Here is a 13,681-nt window from a genome sequence, read left to right as displayed (position 1 = left end):
TCAGCCGCCAATAAACTCATTCCACTGACCAAATGCAAACACACAGCGTACAAGCCTCCTTCCCATATCCTCTGTGCTCAGCCGCCAATAGACACACTCCGCTGACCTCAGCAAACACACAGCTCAAAAGCCTCCTTCTTATTTCCTCGGTGCTCAGCCGCCAATACACACCATCCACTGACATGTGCAAACACACAGCTTAAAAGCCTCCTTTCTATAGCCTCAGTGCTCAGATGCCAATACACACCATCCACTGACATGTGCAAACACACAGCTTACAAGCCTCCTTCCTATATCCTCTGTGCTCAGCCGCCAATACACACACTCGATTGATGAAATGCAAAAACACAGCTTACAAGGCCCCTTCCTATATCCTCTGTGCTCAGCCACCAATAGACACACTCTACTGACCAAATGCAAACACACAGCTTACAAGCCTCCTTCCTATATCCTCTGTCCTCCGCCACCAATACACATACTCCACTGACCTCAGCAAACACACAGCTTGCAAGCCTCCTTCCTACATCCTCTGTGCTCAGCCGCCAATAAACACACTCCACTGACATATGCAAAGACACAGTTTACAAGCCTCCTTCCTATTTCCTCTGTGCTCAGCCGGCAATACACATACGACACTGACATATGCAAACACACAGCTTAAAATCCTCCTTCCTATATCCTCAGTGCTCAGCTGCCAATACACACCTTCCACTGACATATGCAAACACACAGCTTAAAAGCCTCCTCCCTATATCTCTGTGCTCAACCGCCAATACACACACTTCACTGACCAAATGTAAACACACAACTTACAAGCCTCCGTCCTATATCCTCCTTGGGCAGCCGCCAATACACACCCTCCACTGACATATGCAAACAAATGGCTTACAGGACTCCTTCCTATATCCTCCGTGCTCAGCCGCCAATACACACACTCCACTGACATATGTAAACATACGGCTTACCGGCCTCCTTCCTATATCCTCTGTGCTCAGCCGCCAATACACACACTCCACTGACATATGCAAACACACGGCTTAAAGCCTCCTCCCCATATCCTCTGATCTCAGCCGCCAATACACACACTCCACTGACCAAATGCAAACACACAGCTTACAAGCCTCCTTCCTATATCCTCTGTGCTCAGCCGCCAATAGACACACTCCACTGACCAAATGCAAACACACAGCTTACAAGCCTCCTTCCTATATCCTCTGTGTTCAGCCACCAATACACACACTCCACTGACCTCAGCAAACACACAGCTTGCAAGCCTCCTTCCTATATCATATGTGCTCAGCCGCCAATACACACACTCCACTGACCAAATGCAGACAGACAGCTTACAAGCCTCCTCACTATATTCTCTGTGCTCATCCGCCAATAGACACCCTCCACAGACATATGCAAAGACACAGCTTACAAGCCTCCTTCCTATATCCTCTGTGCTCAGCCACCAATACACACAGTCCACTGAACAAATGCAAAAACACGACTTACAAGCATCCTCCCTATATCCTCTGGGATCAGCCGCCAATACACACACTCAACTGACCAAATGCAAACAAAGATCTTACAAGCCTCCTTCCTATATCCTCTGTGCTCAGCCACCAATACACACACTCCACTGACCAAATGCAAACACACGGCTTACAAGCCTCCTTCCTATATGCTCTGTGCTCAGCCGCCAATACACACACTCTACTGACCAAATGCAAACACACAGCATACAGGCCTCCTTCCTATATCCTCTGTGCTCAACCACCAATAAACACACTCCACTGACAAATGCAAACACATAGCTTACACGCCTATTTCCTATATCCCCTGTGCTCAGACGCCAATACACACTCTCATCTGACCAAATGCAAACACACAGCTTACAAGCCTCATCCCTATATCACTCTGTGCTCAGCCACCAATACACACTCCACTGACAAATGTGAACACACAGCTTACAGGCCTACTTCCTATATCCTCTGTGCTCAGCCACCAATACACACACTCCACTGACATATGCAAACACACAGCTTACAAGCTTCCTCTCCATATCCTCTGTGCTCAGCCGCCAATATACACACTCGACTGATGAAATGCAAAAACACAGCTTACAAGGCCCCTTCCTATATCCTCTGTGCTCAGCCACCAATAGACACACTCTACTGACCAAATGCAAACACACAGCTTACAAGCCTCCTTCTTATATCCTCTGTCCTCCGCCACCAATACACATACTCCACTGACCTCAGCAAACACACAGCTTGCAAGCCTCCTTCCTATATCCTCTGTGCTCAGCCGCCAATAAACACACTCCACTGACATATGCAAAGACACAGTTTACAAGCCTCCTTCCTATTTCCTCTGTGCTCAGCCGGCAATACACATGCGACACTGACATATGCAAACACATAGCTTAAAAGCCTCCTTCCCTATATCTCTGTGCTCAACCGCCAATACACACACTTCACTGACCAAATGTAAACACACAACTTGCAAGCCTCCGCCCTATATCCTCCTTGCTCAGCCGCCAATACACACCCTCCACTGACATATGCAAACAAATGTCTTACAGGCCTCATTCCTATATCCTCCGTGCTCAGCCGCCAATACACACACTCCACTGACATATGTAAACATACGGCTTACCGGCCTCCTTCCTATATCCTCTGTGCTCAGCCGCCAATACACCCACTCCACTGACATATGCAAACACACAGCTTATTAAAGTCTCCTCCCCATATCCTCTGATCTCAGCCGCCAATACACACACTCCACTGACCAAATGCAAACACACAGCTTACAAGCCTCCTTCCTATATCCTCTGTGCTCAGCCGCCAATACACATAGTCCACTGACCAAATACAAACACACGACTTACAAGCCTCCTCCCTATATCCTCTGGGATCAGCCACCACTACACACACTCCACTGACCAAATGCAAACACACAGCTTACAAGCCTCCTTCCTATATCCTCTGTGCTCAGCCGCCAATAGACACACTCCACTGACCAAATGCAAACACACAGCTTACAAGCCTCCTTCCTATATCCTCTGTGTTCAGCCACCAATACACACACTCCATTGACCTCAGCAAACAAACAGCTTGCAAGCCTCCTTCCTATATCATATGTGCTCAGCCGCCAATACACACACTCCACTGACCAAATGCAGACGGACAGCTTACAAGCCTCCTCACTATATCCTCTGTGCTCTTCCGCCAATAGACACGCTCCACAGACATATGCAAAGACACAGCTTACAAGCCTCTTTCCTATTTCCTCTGTGCTCAGCCGCCAATACACACTCTCCACTGACCAAATGCAAACGCACAGCTTACAAGCCTCTTTCCTATATCCTCTGTTCTCATCTGACAATACACACTCCACTGACATATGTAAACACACGGCTTACAGGCCTCCTTCCTATATCCTCTGTATTCAGACGCCAATAAACACACTCCACCGACATATGCAAACACACAGGTTACAAGCCTCCTCCCCATATCCTCTGTGCACAGACGCCAATACACATACTCCACTGACCAAATGCAAACACACAGTTTACAGGCCTATTTCCTATATTCTCTGTGCTCAGCCACCAATAGACACACTCCACTGACCTCAGCAAACACACAGCTCAAAAGCCTCCTTCCTATTTCCTCAGTGCTCAGCCGCAAATACACACACGCCATTGACATATGCAAACACACAGCCTACCATCCTACTCCTTATATAATCTGTGCTCAGCTGACAATAAGCACACTACACTGACATATGCAAAAACACAGTTTACAACCTCCTTCCTATATACTCTGTGCTCAGCCGCCAATACACGCATTCCGCTGACCAAATGCAAACACACAGCTTAGAAGCCTTCTTGCAATATCGTCTGTGCTGCACCGTCAATACACACACTCCTCTGACATATGCAAATATACAGCTTACAAGCCTCCTTCTTATAGCCTCTGTGCTCAACCGCCAATAAACACACTCCACTGACAAATGCAAACACACAGTTTACAAGCCTCTTTCCTATATCCTCTGTGCTGAGCTGCCAATACACACACGCCATTGACATTTGTAAATACATAGCTTACAAGCAGCTTCCTCCATATAACCACTGTGCTCAGCTGCCAATACACACACTTCACTGACGAAATGCAAACACACAGCTTACAAACCTCTTTCCTATATCTTCTGTGCTCAGCTGCCAATACACACACTCCACTGACCTAATGCAAGCACATAGCTTACAAGCCTACTTCCTATATGCTCTGTGCTCAGCCGCCAATACACATAGTCCACTGACCAAATACAAACACACGACTTACAAGCCTCCTCCCTATATCCTCTGGGATCAGCCACCACTACACACATTCAACTACCAAATGCAAACACAGAGCTTACAAGCCTCCTTACTATATCCTCTGTGCTCAGCCGCCAATACGCACACTGCACTGACCAAATGCAAACACAGGGCTTATAAGCCTCCGTACTATATCCTTTGTGCTCAGCCAACAATACACACATTCAACTGACCAAATGCATACACACAGCTTACAAGCCTCCTTCCTATATCCTCTGTGCTCAGCCACCAATACGCACACTCCACTGACCAAATGCAAACACACAGCTTAAAAGCCTCTTTCCTATATCCTCTGTGCTCAGCCGCCAATACACACACTCTACTGAAAAATGCAAACACAAAGCTTATAAGCCTCCTTCCTATATCCCCTGTGCTCAGACGCCAATACACACTCTCCACTGACCAAATGCAAACACACAGCTTACAAGCCTCATCCCTATATCACTCTGTGCTCAGCCACCAATACACACTCCACTGACCTCAGCAAACACACAGCGTGCAAGCCTGCTTCCTATAATCTCTGTGCTCAGCCGCCATTACACACACTCCACTGACATATGCAAAAACACAGCTTACAAGTCTCCTTCATATATACTCTGTGCTCAGCCGCCAAAACACACACACACCAGTGACAAAATGTAAACACACAATTTACAAGCCTCCTCCCTATATCCCCTGCGCTCAGATGCTAATACACACTCTCCACTGACCAAATGCAAACACACAGCTTACAAGCCTACTTCCTATATCCTCTGTGCTGAGCCGCCAATACACACACTCCACTGACATTTGCAAATAAATAGCTTACAAGCAGCTTCCTCCCTATATCCACTGTGCTCAGCTGCCAATACACACACTTCACTGACGAAATGCAAACACACAGCTTACAAACCTCATTCCTATATCCTCTGTGCTCAGCTGCCAATACACACACTCCACTGACCTAATGCAAACACATATCTTACAAGCCTACTTCCTATATCCTTTGTGCTCAGCCACCAATACACACATTCAACTGACCAAATGCAAACACACAGCTTACTAGCATCCTTCCTATATACTCTGTGCTCAGCCGCCAATACACATAGTCCACTGACCAAGTGCAAACACACGACTTACAAGCCTCCTCCCTATAGCCTCTGTGCTCAGCCACCAATACACACACTGCACTGACCAAATGCAAACACACGGTTTACAAGCCTCCGTATAATATCCTTTGTGCTCAGCCGCCAATACACACATTCAACTGACCAAATGCATACACACATTTTACAAGCCTCCTTCCTATATCCTCTGCGCTCAGCCGCCAATACGCACACTCCACTGACCAAATGCAAACACACGGCTTACAAGCCTCCGTACTATATCCTCTGTGCTCAGCCGCCAATACGCATTCGCCACTGACCAAATGCAAACACACAGCTTAAAAGCCTCTTTCCTATATCCTCTGTGCTCAGCCGCCAATACACACACTCTACTGAAAAATGAAACCACACAGCTTACAAGGTTCCTTCCTATATCCCCTATGCTCAGACGCCAATAGACACTCTCCACTGACCAAATGCAAACACACAGTTTACAAGCCTCATCCCTATATCACTCTGTGCTCAGCCACCAATACACACTCCACTGACCTCAGCAAACACACAGCTTGCAAGCCTCCTTCCTATAATCTCTGTGCTCGGCTGCCAATAAACACACTCAACTGACATATGCAAAGACACAGTTTACAAGCCTCCTTCCTATATCCTCTGTGCTCAGCCGTCAATAAACACACTCCACTGACCAAATGCAAACACACAGCTTACAAGCCTCTTTCCTATATCCTCTGTTCTCATCCGACAATACACACTCCACTGACATATGTAAACACACGGCTTACAGGCCTCCTTCCTATATCCTCTGTGTTCAGCCGCCATTACACACACTCCACCGACATATGCAAATACACAGCTTACAAGCCTCCTCCCCATATCCTCTGTGCTCAGCCGCCAATACACACACTCCACTGACCAAATGCAAACACACAGCTTACAAGCCTATTTCCTATATTCTCTGTGCTCAGCCGACAATAGACGCACTCCACTGACCTCAGCAAACACACAGCTCAAAAGCCTCCTTCCTATTTCCTCGCTGCTCAGCCGCCAATACACACACGCCATTGACATATGCAAACACATAGCTTAAAAGCCTCCTTCCTATATCCTCTGTGCTCAGCCATCAATACACACACTCCACTGACATATGCAAAAACACAGCTTACAATCCTACACCACTGCACACATTCAACTGACCAAATGCAAACACAGAGCTTACAAGCCTCCTTACTATATCCTGTGTACTCAGCCACCAATACACACACGGCACTGACCAAATGCAAACACATGGTTTACAAGCCTCCGTATTATATCCTTTGTGCTCAGCTGACAATACACACACTACACTGACATATGCAAACACACAGCTTACAACCTCCTTCCTATATCGTCTGTGCTCAGCCGCCAATACACGTACTCCGCTGACCAAATGCAAACACACAGCTTAGAAGCCTTCTTCCGATATCCTCTGTGCTGCGCCGCCAATACACACACTCCTCTGACAAATGCAAACACACATCTTACAAGCCTCTTTCCTATATCTTCTGTGCTCAGCCGCCAATACACACAATACAATGACTTATGCATACACACAGTTTCGAGGCCTCATCCCTATATCACTCTGTGCTCAGCCCCCAAAACACACACTCCACTGACCAAATGCAAACACACAGATTACCAGCCTCCTTCCTATACCCTCTGTGCTCAGCCATCAATACACATACTCCACTGAAATTTGCAAACACACGGCTTAAAAGCCTCCTTCCTATATCCACTGTGCTCAGCTGCCAATACACACACTTCACTGACGAAATGCAAACACACAGCTTACAACCCTCATTCCTATATCCTCTGTGCTCAGCCACCAATACACACATTCAACTGACCAAACGCAAACACACAGCTTACTAGCATCCTTCCTATATACTCTGTGCTCAGCCACCAATACACATAGTCCACTGACCAAGTGCAAACACACGACTTACAAGCCTCCTCCCTATATCCTCTGTGCTCAGCCACCAATACACACACTGCACTGACCAAATGCAAACACACCGTTTACAAGCCTCCGTATAATATCCTTTCTGCTCAGCCGCCAATACACACATTCAACTGACCAAATGCATACACACATTTTACAAGCCTCCTTCCTATATCCTCTGCGCTCAGCCGCCAATACGCATTCGCCACTGACCAAATGCAAACACACAGCTTAAAAGCCTCTTTCCTATATCCTCTGTGCTCAGCCGCCAATACACACACTCTACTGAAAAATGAAACCACACAGCTTACAAGGCTCCTTCCTATATCCCCTATGCTCAGACGCCAATAGACACTCTCCACTGACCAAATGCAAACACACAGTTTACAAGCCTCATCCCTATATCACTCTGTGCTCAGCCACCAATACACACTCCACTGACCTCAGCAAACACACAGCTTGCAAGCCTCCTTCCTATAATCTCTGTGCTCGGCTGCCAATAAACACACTCAACTGACATATGCAAAGACACAGCTTACAAGCCTCCTTCCTATATCCTCTGTGCTCAGCCGTCAATAAACACACTCCACTGACCAAATGCAAACACACAGCTTACAAGCCTCCTCACTATATCCTCTGTGCTCAGCTGCCAATACACACTCTCCACTGACATGTGCAAACACACAGCTTACAAGCCTCCTTCCTATATCCTCTGTGCTCAGCCGTCAATACACACACTCCACTGACATATACAAACACATAGTTTACAATCCTACTCCCTATATAATCTGTGCTCAGCCTCCAATACACACACTCCACTGCCCCAATGCAAACCCACAGCTTACAAGCCTCCTTCCTATATGCTCTGTGCTCAGCTGCCAATAAACACACTCCACTGACATATGCAAAGACACAGCTTACAAGCCTCCTTCCTATATCCTAAGTGCTCAGCTGCCAATACACACACTCCACTGACATATGCAAACAGACAGCTTACAAGCCTCCTCCTTAAATCCCCTGTGCTCAGATGCCATGACACACGCTCCACTGACCAAATGCAAAAACACAGCTTACAAGCCTCCTTCATATATACTCTGTGCTCAGCCGCCAAAACACACACACACCAGTGACAAAATGTAAACACACAATTTGCAAGCCTCCTCCCTATATCCCCTGTGCTCAGACGCCAATACACACTCTCCACTGACCAAATGCAAACACGCAGCTTACAAGCCTCTTTCCTATATCCTCTGTTCTCATCCGACAATACACACTCCACTGACATATGTAAACACACGGCTTACAGGCCTCCTTCCTATATCCTCTGTGTTCAGCCGCCAATACACACACTCCACCGACATATGCAAACACACAGCTTACAAGCCTCCTCCCCATATCCTCTGTGCTCAGCCGCCAATACACACACTCCACTGACCAAATGCAAACACAGTTTACAAGCATATTTCCTATATTCTCTGTGCTCAGCCACCAATAGACGCACTCCACTGACCTCAGCAAACACATAGCTCAAAAGCCTCCTTCGTATTTTCTCGCTGCTCAGCCGCCAATACACACACGCCATTGACATATGCAAACACACAGCTTAAAAGCCTCCTTCCTATATCCTCTGTGCTCAGCCATCAATAGACACACTCCACTGACATATGCAAACACACAGCTTGCAATCCTACTCCCTATATAATCTGTGCTCAGCTGACAATACACACACTACACTGACATATGCAAACACACAGCTTACAACCTCCTTACTATATCTTCTGTGCTCAGCCGCCAATACACGCACTCCGCTGACCAAATGCAAATACACAGCTTAGAAGCCTTCTTCCGATATCCTCTGTGCGGCGCCGCCAATACACACACTCCTCTGACAAATGCAAACACACAGCTTACAAGCCTCTTTCCTATATCCTCTGTGCTCAGCCGCCAATACACACACTTCACTGACGAAATGCAAACACATATCTTACAAGCCTACTTCCCATATCGTCTGTGCTCAGCCACCAATAAACACATTCAACTGACCAAATGCAAACACACAGCTTACCAGCATCCTTCCTATATCCTCTGGGATCAGCCACCACTGCACACATTCAACTGACCAAATGCAAACACAGAGCTTACAAGCCTCCTTACTATATCCTGTGTACTCAGCCACCAATACACACACGGCACTGACCAAATGCAAACACATGGTTTACAAGCCTCCGTATTATATCCTTTGTGCTCAGCCGCCAATACACACATTCAACTGACCAAATGCATACACACATTTTAAAAGGCTCCTTCCTATATCCTCTGCGCTCAGCCGCCAATACGCACACTCCACTGACCAAATGCAAACACACAGATTACCAACCTCCTTCCTATACCCTCTGTGCTCAGCCATCAATACACATACTCCACTGACATTTGCAAACACACGGCTTAAAAGCCTCCTTCCTATATCCACTGTGCTCAGCTGCCAATACGCACACTCCACTGACCAAATGCAAACACACGGCTTACAAGCCTCCGTACTATATCCTCTGTGCTCAGCCGCCAATACGCACTCCCCAATGACCAAATCCAAACACACAGCTTAAAAGCCTCTTTCATATATCCTCTGTGCTCAGCCGCCAATACACACACACTACTGAAAAATGAAACCACACAGCTTACAAGCCTCCTTCCTATATCCCCTATGCTCAGACGCCAATACACACTCTCCACTGACCAAATGCAAACACACAGTTTACAAGCCTCCTTCCTATAATCTCTGTGCTCGGCTGCCAATAAACACACTCAACTGACATATGCAAAGACACAGCTTACAAGCCTCCTTCCTATATGCTCTGTGCTCAGCCGCCAATACACAGACTCCACTGACCAAATGCAAACACACAGCTTACAAGCCTCCTCACTATATCCTCTGTGCTCAGCTGCCAATAAACACACTCCACTGACATATGCAAAGACACAGCTTAAAAGCCTCCTCACTATGTCCTCAGTGCTCAGCTGCCAATACACACTCTCCACTAACATGTGCAAACACACAGCTTACAAGCCTCCTTCCTATATCCTCTGTGCTCTGCCGTCAATACACACACTCCACTGACATATGCAAACACATAGTTTACAATCCTACTCCCTATATAATCTGTGCTCAGCCTCCAATACACACACTCCACTGCCCCAATGCAAACCCACAGTATATAAGCCTTCTTCCTATATCCTCTGTGCTCAGCCGTCAATACACACACTCCGCTGACCAAATGCAAACACACAGCTTACAATCCTTCTCACTATATCCTCTGTGCTCAGCTGCCAATAAACACACTCGACTGACATATGCAAAGACACATCTTACAAACCAACTTCCTATTTCCTCTGTGCTCAACCGCCAATACACACACTCCATTGACATATGCAAACACACAGCTTACAAGCCTCTTTCCTATATCCTCTGTCCTACGCTGCCAATACACACACTCCACTGACCAAATGCTAACAGACAGTTTACAAGCCTCCTCACTATATCCTCTGTGCTCATCCGCCAATAGGCACCCTCCACAGACATATGCAAAGACACAGCTTACAAGCCTCCTTCCTATTTCCTCTGTGCTCAGCCGCCAATACACACACGCCACTGACATATGCAAAGACACAGCTTAACAGCCTTCCAATATCCTCAGTGCTCAGCTGCCAATACACACCCTCCAGTGATATATGCAAACACACAGTTTACAAACCTCCTTCCTATATCCTATGTGCTCAGCCGCCATTACACACACTCCACTGACATATGCAAACAGACAGCTTACAAGCCTCCTCCTTAAATCCCCTGTTCTCAGATGCCAAGACACACTCTCCACTGACCAAATGCAAAAACACAGCTTACAAGCCTCCTTCATATATACTCTGTGCTCAGCCGCCAAAACACACACACCAGTGACAAAATGTAAACACACAATTTACAAGCCTCCTCCCTATATTCCCTGTGCTCAGACGAAAATACACACTCTCCACTGACCAAATGCAAACACACAGCTTACAAGCCTCTTTCCTATATCCTCTGTTCTCATCCGACAATACACACTCCACTGTCATATGTAAACACACGGCTTACAGACCTCCTTCCTATATCCTCTGTGTTCAGCCGCCAATACACACACTCCACCGACATATGCAAACACACAACTTACAAGCCTCTTTCCTATATCCTCTGTTCTCATCCGACAATACACACTCCACTGTCATATGTAAACACACGGCTTACAGGCCTCCTCCCCATATCCTCTGTGCTCAGCCACCAATACACACACTCCACTGACCAAATGCAAACAGACAGTTTACAAGCCTATTTCCTATATTCTCTGTGCTCAGCCGCCAATAGACACACTCCACTGACCTCAGCAAACACACAGCTCAAAAGCCTCCTTCCTATTTCCTCGGTGCTGAACCGCCAATACACACACACCATTGACATATGCAAACACACAGCTTAAAAGCCTCCTTCCTATATCCTCTGTGCTCAACCGCCAATACACACGCTCTACTGACCAAATGTAAATACACAGCTTAAAAGCCTCCTTCCTATAGCCTCAGTGCTCAGCTGCCAATACACACCCTCCACTGACATATGCAAACACACAGCTTACAAGCCTCCTTCCTATATCATCTGTGCTCAGCCTCCAATACACACAATACACTGACTTATGCATACACACAGCTTAGAAGCCTCATCCCTTTATCACACTGTGCTCAGCCCCCATAACACACACTCCACTGATCAAATGCAAAACACACAGATTACCAGCCTCCTTCCTATATCCTCTGTGCTCAGCCACCAATACACATACTCCACTGACATATGCAAAACACACGGCTTAAAAGCCTCCTTCCTATATCTTCTGTGCTGAGCCGCCAATACAAATACTCCACTGACATTTGCAAATACATAGCTTACAAGCAGCTTCCTCCCTATATCCACTGTGCTCAGCTGCCAATACACACACTCCACTGACCTAATGCAAACACATAGCTTACAAGCCTCCTCCCTATATCCTCTGGGATCAGCCACCACTACACACATTCAACTGACCAAATGCAAACAAAGAGCTTACAAGCATCCTTCCTATATCCTCTGTGCTTAGCCGCCAATACACACACTCCACTGACATATGCAAACAAAGAGCTTACAAGCCTCCTTCCTATATCCTCTGTGCTTAGCCGCCAATACACACACTGCACTGACCAAATGCAAACACACGGCTTACAAGCCTCCGTACTATATCCTCCGTGCTCAGCCGCCAATACACACTCTCCACTGACCAAATGCAAACACACAGTTTACAAGCCTCATCCCTATACCACTCTGTGCTCAGCCACCAATACACACTCCACTGACCTCAGCAAACACACAGCTTGCAAGCCTCCTTCCTATAATCTCTGTGCTCAGCTGCCAATAAACACACTCCACTGACATATGCAAAGACACAGCTTACAAGCTTCCTTCCTATATCCTCTGTGCTCAGCCGTCAATACACACACTCCACTGACCAAATGCAAACACACAGCTTACAAGCCTCCTCACTATATCCTCTGTGTCAGCCGCCAATAAACACACTCCACTGACATATGCAAAGACACAGCTTAAAAGCCTCCTTCCTATATCCTCAGTGCTCAGCTGCCAATACACACTCTCCACTGACATGTGCAAAAACACAGCTTACAAGCCTCCTTCCTATATCCTCTGTGCTCAGCCGTCAATACAAACATTCCACTGACATATGCAAACACATAGTTTACAATCCTACTCCCTATATAATCTGTGCTCAGCCTCCAATTCACACACTCCACTGCCACAATCCAAACCCACAGCTTACAAGCCTCCTTCCTATATCCTCTGTGCTCAACCGGCAATACACACACTCTACTGACCAAATTTAAACACACAGCTTACAAGCCTCCTTCCTATATCCTCTGTCCTCCGCCACCAATACACATACCCCACTGACCTCATCAAACACACAGCTTGCAAGCCTCCTTCCTATATGCTCTGTGCTCAGCCGCCAATACACAGACTCCACTGACCAAATGCAAACGCACAGCTTACAAGCCTCCTCACTATATCCTCTGTGCTCAGCTGCCAATAAACACACTCCACTGACATATGCAAAGACACAGCTTAAAAGCCTCCTTCCTATATCCTCAGTGCTCAGCTGCCAATACACACTC

Source organism: Ambystoma mexicanum, chromosome 6p (assembly GCF_040938575.1).
Source record: "Ambystoma mexicanum isolate Mex_15411 chromosome 6p, UKY_AmexF1_1, whole genome shotgun sequence".
In the NCBI taxonomy this organism is placed as follows: domain Eukaryota; kingdom Metazoa; phylum Chordata; class Amphibia; order Caudata; family Ambystomatidae; genus Ambystoma; species Ambystoma mexicanum.
The sequence above is the reverse complement of the archived record's forward strand: the minus strand, read 5'-3'. Positions refer to the sequence as shown.